The 11,754-nt window shown below is 43.9% G+C and overlaps 1 protein-coding gene across 1 annotated transcript in view; it reads left to right on the top strand.

The window, feature by feature from the left end:
• The first annotated feature begins 1,107 nt into the window (after positions 1 to 1,107).
• Positions 1,108 to 11,754, top strand: part of MRAS (muscle RAS oncogene homolog) — a 36,121-nt gene continuing 25,474 nt past the window's right edge. Inside the window, exon 1 of the mRNA XM_008638260.2 lies at positions 1,108 to 1,209. The gene's annotated coding sequence lies outside the window, so the exon portion shown is untranslated. The remainder of the gene's footprint in view (positions 1,210 to 11,754) is intronic.

Below are 11,754 nucleotides of genomic sequence, written 5' to 3'. Positions count from 1 at the left end.
CTCAGATCTTGTGATTGGGATTGCTGGGTATTAGAAAGAAAACTTGTAGGTTTTCTGTTTGCTTGTTTTTTTTAATCAATGGCTCAAGAGCCCTAGAAACAGCATATAAAGCCCTGCTTCCTAGACGGAGAAACTAAGATAAAGCCACGCTGACTGTAAGCTGAGGAGCAAGTTAAGTGTTAGACTTCGGGTGGATCAGTCGCAAGCATCCTTCACTCCTCTGCTCCAGTGACCCTCCCTGTCGAGCTGATCACGTCGTGAAACAAATTGGGACTTCCCACCGGCAGGCTGGACTGGAGATAGGGCTTTTCTTAGAAGAGCAAAGCGCTCAGGGGAGTCCTGACCCCAGAGTGAGGCTTTTTCCCAGCACAGGGGGCTGTAGCCCTTCAGCACTGTCAGCTGGCACTGTTCTTGAGTAATGTCAAGGAAATACAAAAATCTAAACCACCAACTCCTCAGGTAGCCTAAATCATCTAAGCCTGGATTTTGCTGGCAGGCTTAAAGGGATGCTATTGGCTGGAAATGTTTATGTACATCTTACCTGGAAACTGTTGTTCATACAAGAGTTGATATTAAGAAAAGCGAATCAACTTTATAGTCGTACCAGCTATAGATGTGCTTTCTGAATTTTCACTCTGAAATGATCTGGTTAGTTCAGGCTCTTTCTGCACAAGAGAGATGCATTTCAAAGGCCTAAAACTGTCATTTTTCTTTATGAAAGGTACTTGTCTCTTGCTTTGAATCTGTAAAAACAGATTTGCAAGAACGGAGTCTATTAATTTAAGAAAGGTTAGGAGAAAGATAAGAAAAAGAACAAGGGGTGTGGCAAGGAAATTATGAAGTAGTAGCTTTAAAGAAAAACACCTCTCTGTAGTAGAGCTTTGGACTGCCTAAGAGAGGTAGGCTTTCCTTCTAGATACTTGAGTCTGAAAATACAAAGCTGACAGCATCTCCTTAAAAATAATAGTGTATCTAGAAAATAGGTATGAATAGCTTCATATTATAGTTCTGCATCAATTTGTCTTTCTTTGATTTTGCTCCTCTGTTCCAGGAGATATCCAATATGATAGTGGATAGCCCAGACTGCAGAGGGCCAAACACCCCACCAGCATCACTCCTGAACTAGAGCAGCTGCACTAGGGCCAGTGCTGGCCCAGCACCTCTTTTCAGAAATGATGTGAGAAGCAGCTGTATTTATTGAAGTTTTTGGTGGGTATTTTCACAAGCTCAAATTTTTTTTGCAGAGGAACTAAGAATTGCAGAAACTAAACTTGCCTTCTTCATGGGGGGAGTTTTGGTATGTGTTGCCCGGGATGGTTTTATCTTAAACTGGGACTGAGGCTAACACTAAGGAGGAATAACATTGTATCAGAATGTGGTTAGAGAGGATTTTCTTCCTTCTCCCCACACATGTTTTTTGGCACTGGTGGAGACATGGCATTTGGGGACTGGAAGGAGGAGGAGTCCTGTACATGAGGTGGTGTTGTCATTGGCAAAGGCAGTGTAAGGCAGGTGCATATAGGAAAAATGGATGTGATGCTTCATTATTGTTGACATTGTGCTGTGATTTCTTAGGACTCTTCTTTAACTGCAGCATTCTGTACCCAAGACCTCCACGGCCCATTAGCTGCACCATGTGCTCCTAGTGGTGTTTCAGGGCTGACAATATTGGGGCAGAAACTCTACTTCCCTCTCTTAATTGTGGAGGGCTCCTTGAGGAAAACTGTTCAGCTTCATTCGTTTCTGCCCTTTCAGTTTTGTCATCTTTCCTTTGGTGTGAATTATTTTTTGTGGTTGGGCTCAAGCCAAGAACCTCTACCCACAGCTGCCAAGTCTGGCAATCCTACTGACCTGCTGGCTCCAGGTGAGTCAGGTCTTTAGGATGAATCAGTGTGCCCTGTAAAAGTTTTAGGCTCCAGACTTCAGCTTGACCACTCTTAATAATTTGGTTTTGCCTGATTTATTTGTTTGTCACTGCTTCAGCCATGCTGTCACTTCTGGTGGCTCCTTCCTTCAGACTTGCTCAGCTTTTGGAGCCATGCAGGGCCTCTAGTGCGGAGCAGTGCCCCTACACTTTGTGGAGCTGCTTTTGCCTCAGCATTGTAACTTCTCCATGACTGCTCATCCCTTTACTTCTCTTACCTGCACAGGTGGAGTTAGGAGGGATTGTGCCTCAGCATGGGAATGTGCGGCTCTCAATGCAGGGAGTACTTCGGGCTCTAGAGGTGGAGAATATTAACATGAATCCACAGGAATGAAGAGGGGAGTGTTTTTGCATGGTGGTGGTGTTTGCATAGGCTTTTACTGTCATAAATAAGTAGATCAGGGTTCAGGGGACAGATTCGCTATGAAAAATAAGGAATTAATTTTCAGGCTTCCAAGGTAGGGCTGAGGAAGAGATGTGGTGCTAAAAGATATGGAAATGTGCCTTGAAAGTGACCTTTCACTATTTTTGTTGTGTGAAGCACCCAAGTTTAATGAAGTACAAAGCAGAGGGGGTTGGAAGGATTTGGTCCAAGTGAAAACAGAAAGAGCGTGGGACTGGCAGATGGGAGGAACATTAGCCCACTCCTTGGTGGAGTTGTTGCTTCTTTCTCCTGTTGTTGCTTACAGGGGTGCTTGAGAGAAAATACTCATTGGGGAGGGAAGAATAACCTTCCTGTTCTACTTAAATGTCACTGGGTGTGTTTTTCTCCATGGGGAAACAAAGTTTCAGCACTCCAGTGGGTCACATCCTGAGTGTTTGTATCCTAAGTAAATCTAGAGCAACTCCATCTACTTCAATAACATCTGCAGTAAGCCATGACTGGCTCTTTCTGAACAGAGAGGAGAAATGAACAGCTGTAACTTCAGATACTGAAATTTTTGGCATACTCATTTTTTTGAGATTTATGACTCTTTTATTCTCTGTTTGAGAATGTAGTGGAGCAGTTGCTGATACATGCACGTGTATGTGTAAGAAAATGTCGGCAGAGGAGTAATATATATGGAAATCTTGCATAGAGATAGAACAGGCAGCCAGCTTGCCATTAGATAATGAAATAATTGTATAAAAATATGTCTCCTGAAATAATGATTGAGGGAAGGGCTCAGGACAGGGTTGGGCGAGGTTAACAGTATTTTTAAGTAGTTTACTCTACTGGTAGTATTTATGGTACTCATTATTGACTCTCCTGCAATTTTGCTCTTTCAGACACTGCTTTTTCAGTGAGTGGTGCTCAGTGTTTCACAGGCAGATAGGTTTCATCTGAGAGACCAGCCCAATTGTTGGAGCTAGGTGAAGGGATGGGAAACATGCCCCCAAGTACTTTCTCTCTCACAGACTGGCCAAAGGTGGGTAGACTGAGGTCAGCAACTCTTGCAGGTACTGATGAATCTGCCTCTCACTGAGTCCACTTTTGTTCTTTCTAAAATGGGGTAGTGGATATTACTTCTTTGTGGGGTGTGTTGGGACCATAAATATAGCTGAGATACTTCAGAAGGCATCTAAGTAGCTGAGACACTCTTGGATGGGATTCCCCTTCCTGCTGCTTCTCTTCTGGCCAGAACTGACCAGCAGAAATGCTCAGTGCTTGTACAGTTATTTATTAATTTTTGGCTAAATTTTGTTTGACTCAGAATTAGTTTGACACTGATAGGCTCAAGACTAAAATCTTTAACTACTTTCTTTTACTTTCTTCTTCTACTAAAGAGCAGATTAAAAAGTTCCAGGCACTCCTTCACCTTCTCCCAGATAACATAATGCCTGCCTTGCCTTCTCTTTGAGAAGGTCTGCTTCTGGAAAGAATGTTGTCCAAAGAGAACTTTATGCAGGGTGGTAAAAATGGTTTATTCTTTCTTCATCCCAGCTGTTGACTGCATCTGCCTAGTTCTTGGTCTAGAGATGAATGTCACTGAGGACTTTCTGGGGACTATTTTGCATCTGAATGGTGACTTGTAATGATTCATGTAATGGGCCAAACCACTGGTTTATGTAGTGACTGGTGCTAGTCCACTGAAGTCCAAACAGCTGTTCCAAGTTTCCATAATCTCCAGTGAAAACAAGTACAACTGCATCAGTCTGCAGCCAGTTTACAGTAAACCTACTCCCTGGCCTGTGGGTTAACCTCCTTAAATATCCCCTGTGGTCAGGTCTGTTACACTTATATGTGAAAATAAGTCTTGGTGTGCTTTGTGATTTACTGGAGTGTAAATAAATCAAGAAGGTCTTTCATGTTCAGGCTCTCTCATCAGCATATATTAGTAACGCTCATCAGCTTTTGACTGGAACTGTGATGGCATAATTACTCTGAAAGGGTAACATATTTAAAACTACCTGTGTGACTTTGGGAGTTAGATTCCTCAGACTCTTAGTCATTATTTTAAATAGGAATTAACTTTTTAAGCTATTAAATTTTTAAGCTATTAAAATTCCTATTTTTTTTTAATTTATTTTTTAAGCTGGAAGTTTTAAGCAAGGGCTTCTGTTTATCTTGTCTTTAAAATGCCAGTTTCTAGGATGAGAGTGGCAGCTCTGCTACTCCACTCATTTCAGATATTAAATAAGAATGTTGGAGAAACAATTAGAAAAATACTGTGATAAATAAATTCTCATGGGTAATCTTACTAGAGAGGTCCAAGAGGTAAAAATGTACTTTTCAGTCACCTGACAGCAGGATGGATATGAGCATGCATTTTTAGCTTTGTCTTTAGGACAGCTGAGAGGATGACTGATGTCTCAGCTGTTGTTGTAGACAGAGCAAAGCATATATTTCTCCGGACAGGATTTGGTGCACTGAATTCAAACAACTTGTGGCTGGAACAGTTCAAGTCACCGGGGCAAACATGGTTATCAGAAGGAACAGATAGACTAAGAAAACAGTCTTGCATACTCTAATGTTTGTGTAGGTAAGATTTTAATTTGCTATCAGTCCTAGGGTTCTTTTTGAGCAGTGATGGATTAGTCTTGATATCTGTGCAATTTTTAAAGCATTCCTGTAACACTTGTAATGCAAAATCTATTTATTTTGCACCATACCTGTGAGATAGGGACCTGCTATTTATCGCACTTGTACAGCTAGGGAACTGAAGTATTCAGTAAAGCTAAACAAAGCATGGAGGATTGATCACACAAGAAAGTCTGCAGCAGGACAGACAGGAGGGTTCTGAAACTGGGTAATTCCCATGAAAACCAACAAGCTCTGGTTCATGCTTTTCCCATCTGGTTCTTCCTCAGCGCTTCTGAAGCAGCTTGTGACATTTGCTTGGCTAGACAATGTGGGTTTGGTTTTTCTAAGGAAGAAAGCTCAAGCCTGGTAATGGAGGGAGGGAGGTGATGTATGTCTGGGGGAAAATGAAGAATGGGGAGCATCCACCAGCTAGAGATGCCTCCACCACCACTTTTTCAGTGAGTGGCTTGCCCAAGGCTGGCACAGGCTGCTTCTCAGCTACTGAAACTGTTCCTCTGGGCAAACCCCTGCTCTTCCTGTACAGAGAGCCAGCTCTGCTCTTCTTAATAAAGTTGATATGAGTGGCTGGATTGATGCTGCAGCTTTCTGCCCAGCTCCACATCTGCTGCCACAGTGCTGTGTTCCTGTGCTGCCTGGGTTCCCTGATGGAGCAGAGCCTCCACTACTCCATCTCAGCCTTGTGATCAGGGGTCACCAGTGTTTTGGGTTTGGTGGAGGAAGCTGTCCAAAGCTGGCAGGAGGAATTTTTTGTTATGGTTGCATGATGAACAGTAACAAAGTGAGTTTTACTGCTCAGAATGTATCCACGTTTATAGGATGCTATATTTAAAAAGGAGAAAAAATGAGTCATGGGGAGCTATGCTAATGCTAAGTATTTATGTCTACCTCTTGTGAGGCTGAAGGCAGCGGGAGTTGAGCAACATTCCTGTGAAGTGTCTAGAGGATTTACGGATCAAACTAAAGCCTGCTGAAGTCAGCTGTAAGTCATGCTGTGCCTCGCTCCGGGCCCATGTTATGTACTGTGTGTGGGTTACAGTGAAATATTCCTCTTGGGAAACCCAGGAGCACTCAGTGCTGCTGACTTCCCTGGGCTTGGGCAGGAGCTTGACTTGCTCCCAGAGGTTATTGCTCTGCCACTGGAAAGTCACTCCTGGGTCACTGCCAGGGCAGGGATGTTGCTGTGCCTCCCAGGCCATGCCTGCAGCACCATAGGAATGGGTACCTGCACCCTGAGTGGGAGCAGGGAGAGCCTGGCATGTCTCAGCTTCTCCTGCTCCTCCACAGAAGCTGCAGTCCCAAGGAGACATAATGTCAGGGTCTGCTGCTGGAGCTGGAGCTTTCCTTTCAGAGCTGCAGAGGGACACAGGGATGCCAGGGTTCGGATACTTTCACTTATGGCATGTCTTGACACTAATTCAGTTGGCTTCCACTTAATTATGAAGTGCAAATGTTGGAGTTTGTTTTATTTAGAAGTTCTTTAATGAAATTGCGATCTAATTGAGAGTCCCAGTGAATTCAGCTTTCCAAGTGTCTGCTTGCCAGCATGTCGCAGTTCTTGTCACAGCTATAGGAAGGACTGGGATTAGGATTTCACTGCTGGGTGAGCCAACAATGGAGATGGACTCTGTGAACAAACCCTGACAGCGCCATGTGTCTGAAAAATGCAAATTTGGCAATAGCAAGAGGCTCTGCAGTTCCTCTGTTTTATCCACTTATTGAAAGGAGGAGTTTTTGAAGTGTGCAGAAAATAATAATTAAAGTGAAATCTCCAGCTTTATTGGACTTTTTAATTTTGTTTTCTTGTGATTTGTTTTGGGGTTTCTTTTTAAGAATTGGTCATATCAGTATAAAAATTAATGTGTTTAAGCTTCCTTTGATATAGTTTTGAATGGTACACTATTGCAGCCTGTTCTGTTTTCCAGTGCAAGTCATGCTCTGGTTTATGGAAACAAATACTTGCTCATCTTGCAAATATAAGAGTTTGAAAAGCTTTTGAGTAGGAATCTGCTCCTTGCATTGCTAGAAGCGCTAAGCCTCATGGTGAGTCTGATGGGCAATAGCTGGAACAAAGACCCACCCAACCAAGATTAAAAGAATGTTGATGGACATCAGTGTAGTGAGAATCACATCCACTTTTATCTTGAACTGGCCTTCCCACTTAAAGAACTACTAAAACACCCACTGTAGCATGTCTTCAAGTACCTGGTGACTCCAAAAACACATTTAAAGGACCTTTTTCTTAAATCTGTCATCCTGTGGTACAAGCTCTTTACCAGTTGGTTGTTGAAACACAGACTCTGAAGGGGTACGAAATGACAAAAGTAACAGGATGCAGATGGAATTTAATCTCTTGGACACATCCAGACACTGTTATCAGGTCTGTCATCTGTACTTAGCATACCCAGATAGCTCTTGAGTGGTCTGCATAGACAGCTGGCAGTTTAGTAGAGATTGTGATCTTCAGAAAATATGTAGCTGATGTCTTGTGTAATACTTGCTGTGGAAGTATTGGTGTCACCAGCCTAAGTGCAACACTTGCTGGGTGGGGAACATCTATCTATAAAGCAGGACTCTTTGAAAGAGGTTATTCAGTACCAAGCACTCAATCCCAGAAAGAGGCATGAGGGGCATTCACAGAGCTGGTGCTGTGGGGTGATGAGCTGGGAGGGAGGAGATCACTGAAGGAATCCCTTTGGCTCAGCAGTGCTTGCTGCTGAGCTGCAGTTGCAGACTGAGACTGGTTTGGTGGCTGCTGGTGTTTTGTGGGGACAAGAATCCCTAACTAACCTTGGAACAGGAGGAGACATGCCCCAGTGCTCTGGAAAAACCCTCAGCTGCTGTGAATTGTTTTTGTGCAACAGTGCAAGGTCAAACACTACCATTGTAGCTCTCAGAATAGTGCATGATCTTGCTGTTAGGGTACCTGCCTGGATCTGACACAGCTGCCCTTGGAGAACAAGGCAAGTATTGCTTGAGCCCACTCTGTGCTTCATTGCTACCTGAAGATACCTTGGTGGTAGCTGGGGAAGGATCGTAGCTCCAAATTAGAAAGTCCAAAGGTTGTGATGAGCTGTAGCGATGAGGTGGACTTGAATGAGTACTTGCAGCACTTCCCTAAGAAAATATTCTGTAGCTCAAGGGCAGAGTGCTTTGAGAGAGACTTCTATTTCCTCCACAGGCTGTGGATGCTTTCAGATCTAATCTGCAAACAGGGAATATGTCAGGCATGAGGAACTGTGCAGACCATTTGCTTTTCCTGAGGTTTGGGCAGGTCTGAAGAGATACTGAATGCTCTGTTAAAATGCTCTGCTGGGCATCACTTCCTCTGTGCATCCTGCAGAATAGCTCCATGAAGCACAAAGATGCTGACAAGCTGCTGCATCACCCTAGTCCTGTGAGCAGCAAGGGTTTTGTTACATGAGATTTACTTGTGGAGTATTAAGTTTCAAGTCGTCAAAAGTTTGACTTGGACCGAACGCCTGTGGAGCATGAAAAGGCTTTAATGTTAATCAGCAAAGTTAGCTAAGAGAATATATAATTCCTTATTCTTTTTGCAATGTAGCAAGCCTGTTTAATTAGGCATCTGGGATTTGAATTATTAAATAACAGAACAGTTTCAATCTACTTTTCTGTTGGTAAAGATCTCCAGCAACCCTGTTTTTATTCCATGGGTTTTCAAATTATGAGTTCCAGAAACTCTTTGAACCTCAGGAGGATGACTTACTGTATCCAGGAGGACAGAGAAATAGGACTCTTATTTTAAGGTCTCCTGAGCACAGCAAGTTACTCTCTGTTGTTTACATACCAACCCCACAAGAATATGGAAATAAATGCTAGGCTATCGAAGCAAAGCAGAAAAATTATGTTTTCTGGCATATCCTGCCTCGAAGCATCTGCTTGATTTTGTGCAGCATAAGAATAAATCTTTCTGCTGCACAGAACATGGGGAGCAGTTCTCTGGTTTGGGGTAAAAGAGAATAGAGCAAAGTAAGAGTATCTGCAGTTCATGTGGGTTTGGGAAGCCTCATGAAGGTGGACTAGCATAGCTGAGAAGTAGGCAGGGACAAAGAAGAGTTGTCTCAGCCAGAGCAGTGAAGAACTGCAGAACTTGGGCTGTGGTTGGAGATTTGCCACCTTCAAGGCAATGACAGAAGGGCTGAGGAAATGCCTGCTCGTGTCCATGGTTGGGGCAGATGTGCCAGCAGCCCTGGGCAGGGTGTCCTCGTGGGCAGCGGGAGGCGAGGGACTTGCTGACAAAATCTCCAAGCCCTCCTGACCCCAGACTAATGTATGCTGGCTCCTGTTTGGGGCTGGTGCACTTCAAAAGCCTTGTTGAGTGGAGGGGTGGGTGGACACCGTGGGTGGAACTGGTGACCCAAAATACCATTTCCCCTTCCTAAGGCTGGGCGTATACCAAACTTGTGTCTCTGTGTGGTAAAAGAATATGAACCAAAAGTGCTGAGAGATGCAGTGGTTAAATTGAAACATGCTGTGGCAGGATGAAAGTAGTCTTGTCCCTTACCAGGCCTTAATGCTTTGAGGCTTTATTTATTTTATTTTTTTTCAAGTGGCTGTCCTCCATGTTGTTTCTATCTGTGCTTTTAATAGAGATATTTTTATATGCAGAGATGTGTCAAGATGCCGTCAGGTTAAATCATATCATGTTGTATTGTAACTCACTGGGTTGATATAAAAAAACAATATCTATAGTTGTGTTTTTTTAAACTTTTATGTCTGAAGTGTCATTGAAGGTGCTGAAGCATAAGAGAGCAACTCCATGTAAGGGTCTATGTCCCTTGCAGAGAACTCTGCAGTACAAAGAAAGGTCAAATACAAATTTTTTGCTGTTTCTGTGAGTCTGGTATGTAAAATATGATGCAAATGAGAGATTTACCTGAATTGCCAAGATTAAGGCTAATCCATAATCCCTTTGCTCGGTGTTTAAAAATAATGGCACTGTGCAGGCATAAGAATGGCATATGAGATCTACCCTAAGGCTAGAGCAACATAATGCTACATCCCACTGTTTTTGGGATTTTGGTATCTTGACTTGGTTACAACTTTGCAGCAGGGTAGCTGTACTTCAGAGCTGTGTGGTAGATGGAAGGTAAAAATCCATTTTATGGCAGAACCTAAACATTTCTTTGGAACTTCTCAGCCAAGGTCTGTAGGAGATTGAAACTCAGAAGAACCTGAGCAAGGAAACATGTTCTGACAGAAGGACAGCAGAGTAATTGAACCAAAGCGATGATCTGGAAGAGCTAATCAAGGACCAGGGGTTCATCTTTGAAGGTAGCTCTTGATTTACCTTAATAGTCTAGACTCAGAAACTTTGTCCAGTTACTTTGCTTCATTTGGTTCATGCAGGGTCTTACCTGTGAAGTGACCTTTCCTACTGCTCAGGTAAAGCACAAGTGCTGTACCCTTGTAGGAGCTCTGTAGCACTGCAGGTACAACTGCGGTGTACAGTGGCACTGTAGTACCACTCACAGTTAAGGAAAGGTGAGTGTGGTCCAGCCCCAGAAAATGACGAGCAGTGTGGTGATACCGGTGTTTAACTGATGCTTTAGCCTCTTGTCCCATCAAAGGTCCTTACCTGCCTCTTTTCCAAGACTCAGTGGTGTGTTCACTGTCTGTATTGCTCTGTAGCCCAGCACATCTTCTCATCCCTCTGGGACAGCATCCTCTCAGGGAATCTGACTCTGCAATTTCTGCAAATCTGTCAGTGTCAGCCTGATGATAAGACAGAAGGAGGCATCACATTGGGCGTGGGGTGCTGCAAGGCTGCGTACCTTGAAAGCTGACTTCTGAAATGAGTATAGCAGGGTGTGGTGTGTTTCTCCCATGTGAAAACAGTTTATAGGGCAAAAGCAGGTGTTATTGTTTAGTGTGTGTGAAAAGATGCTTTGTGGCAGTAGTGGGTGTGCCTCTCTCTTTTCCTTTAACTGGCAAGAGAATCTGCTGTTGCTTTTTTCTTTTCTTTTTCTTGGGTTTTTTTCCTGCACCAAATGGTAATCAAGTTTTGAGGGGGTTTATCTTTCCCTGAAGTTGTGGGTGAATTTCTCCTGTGATTGCACAGTGTAGTGGTGGTTGGAGCCCTGCTGTTGCCTTGTTCATCGGAGCTGCTTCACGAGAGCGCAAAACACTTTTGAGGTATGATTTCCCATAGCATGCTAATCCAGCGAAGTGCTGTAGATTCGCTTGCTGGCACTGTTTAAATCCATAATGCAGCACCACCTGCCAAACCACGGGACATAATGGAAGTGTTAATGAATGTACATATACACCCTCCCACGCAGCTGCAAGTTGAATGACTTAGGAGTCAAGGCAGAGAATTTAGGCTGAGTGTAGAAGGAGCCAGACTTAGGGTATCCTAATGCATATCTCTGCTGAAACTGGGGGGTGAGGGGTGGCCACAGGGGTCTATAGTCAGGTCAGCTGGCTGACCCTAAAGTCAGGGTGCTTTCAAAGATGTGTTGATTTTCAGCTGCTGCTCTATGGATTCATCCACTCATGACACCTGAGACGTAGCTTGGGCATTCAACAACAAAGTGCAGGTACCGAGCAGCACCAGCTGGGACACTGGTACCTCTCTTCTGAGGAGGTATTCTCATGGGAGGCTTCTCTCCAGTGCTGGCAGGGTGAATGCACTTGATAGGAGTGGACTTGTCTTGCAAGGGTAAACTCTGTTCCTCAGGGGTGGTTTGGCCACTTGCCCACTGGTCTGAGTGTTGAGGTGTGTGTTTGCCACCAGGATGGCTTGTCCCGGCTGGCACCGAGGGGAAGGAGAATAGGAGGGGAAGAG

This window comes from Corvus brachyrhynchos, unplaced genomic scaffold (genome assembly GCF_000691975.1).
Source record: "Corvus brachyrhynchos isolate BGI_N302 unplaced genomic scaffold, ASM69197v1 scaffold126, whole genome shotgun sequence".
Taxonomy (NCBI): Eukaryota; Metazoa; Chordata; class Aves; order Passeriformes; family Corvidae; genus Corvus; species Corvus brachyrhynchos.
Note: the sequence above shows the minus strand (reverse complement) of the source record. Positions and strands in the feature narration are given on the sequence as shown.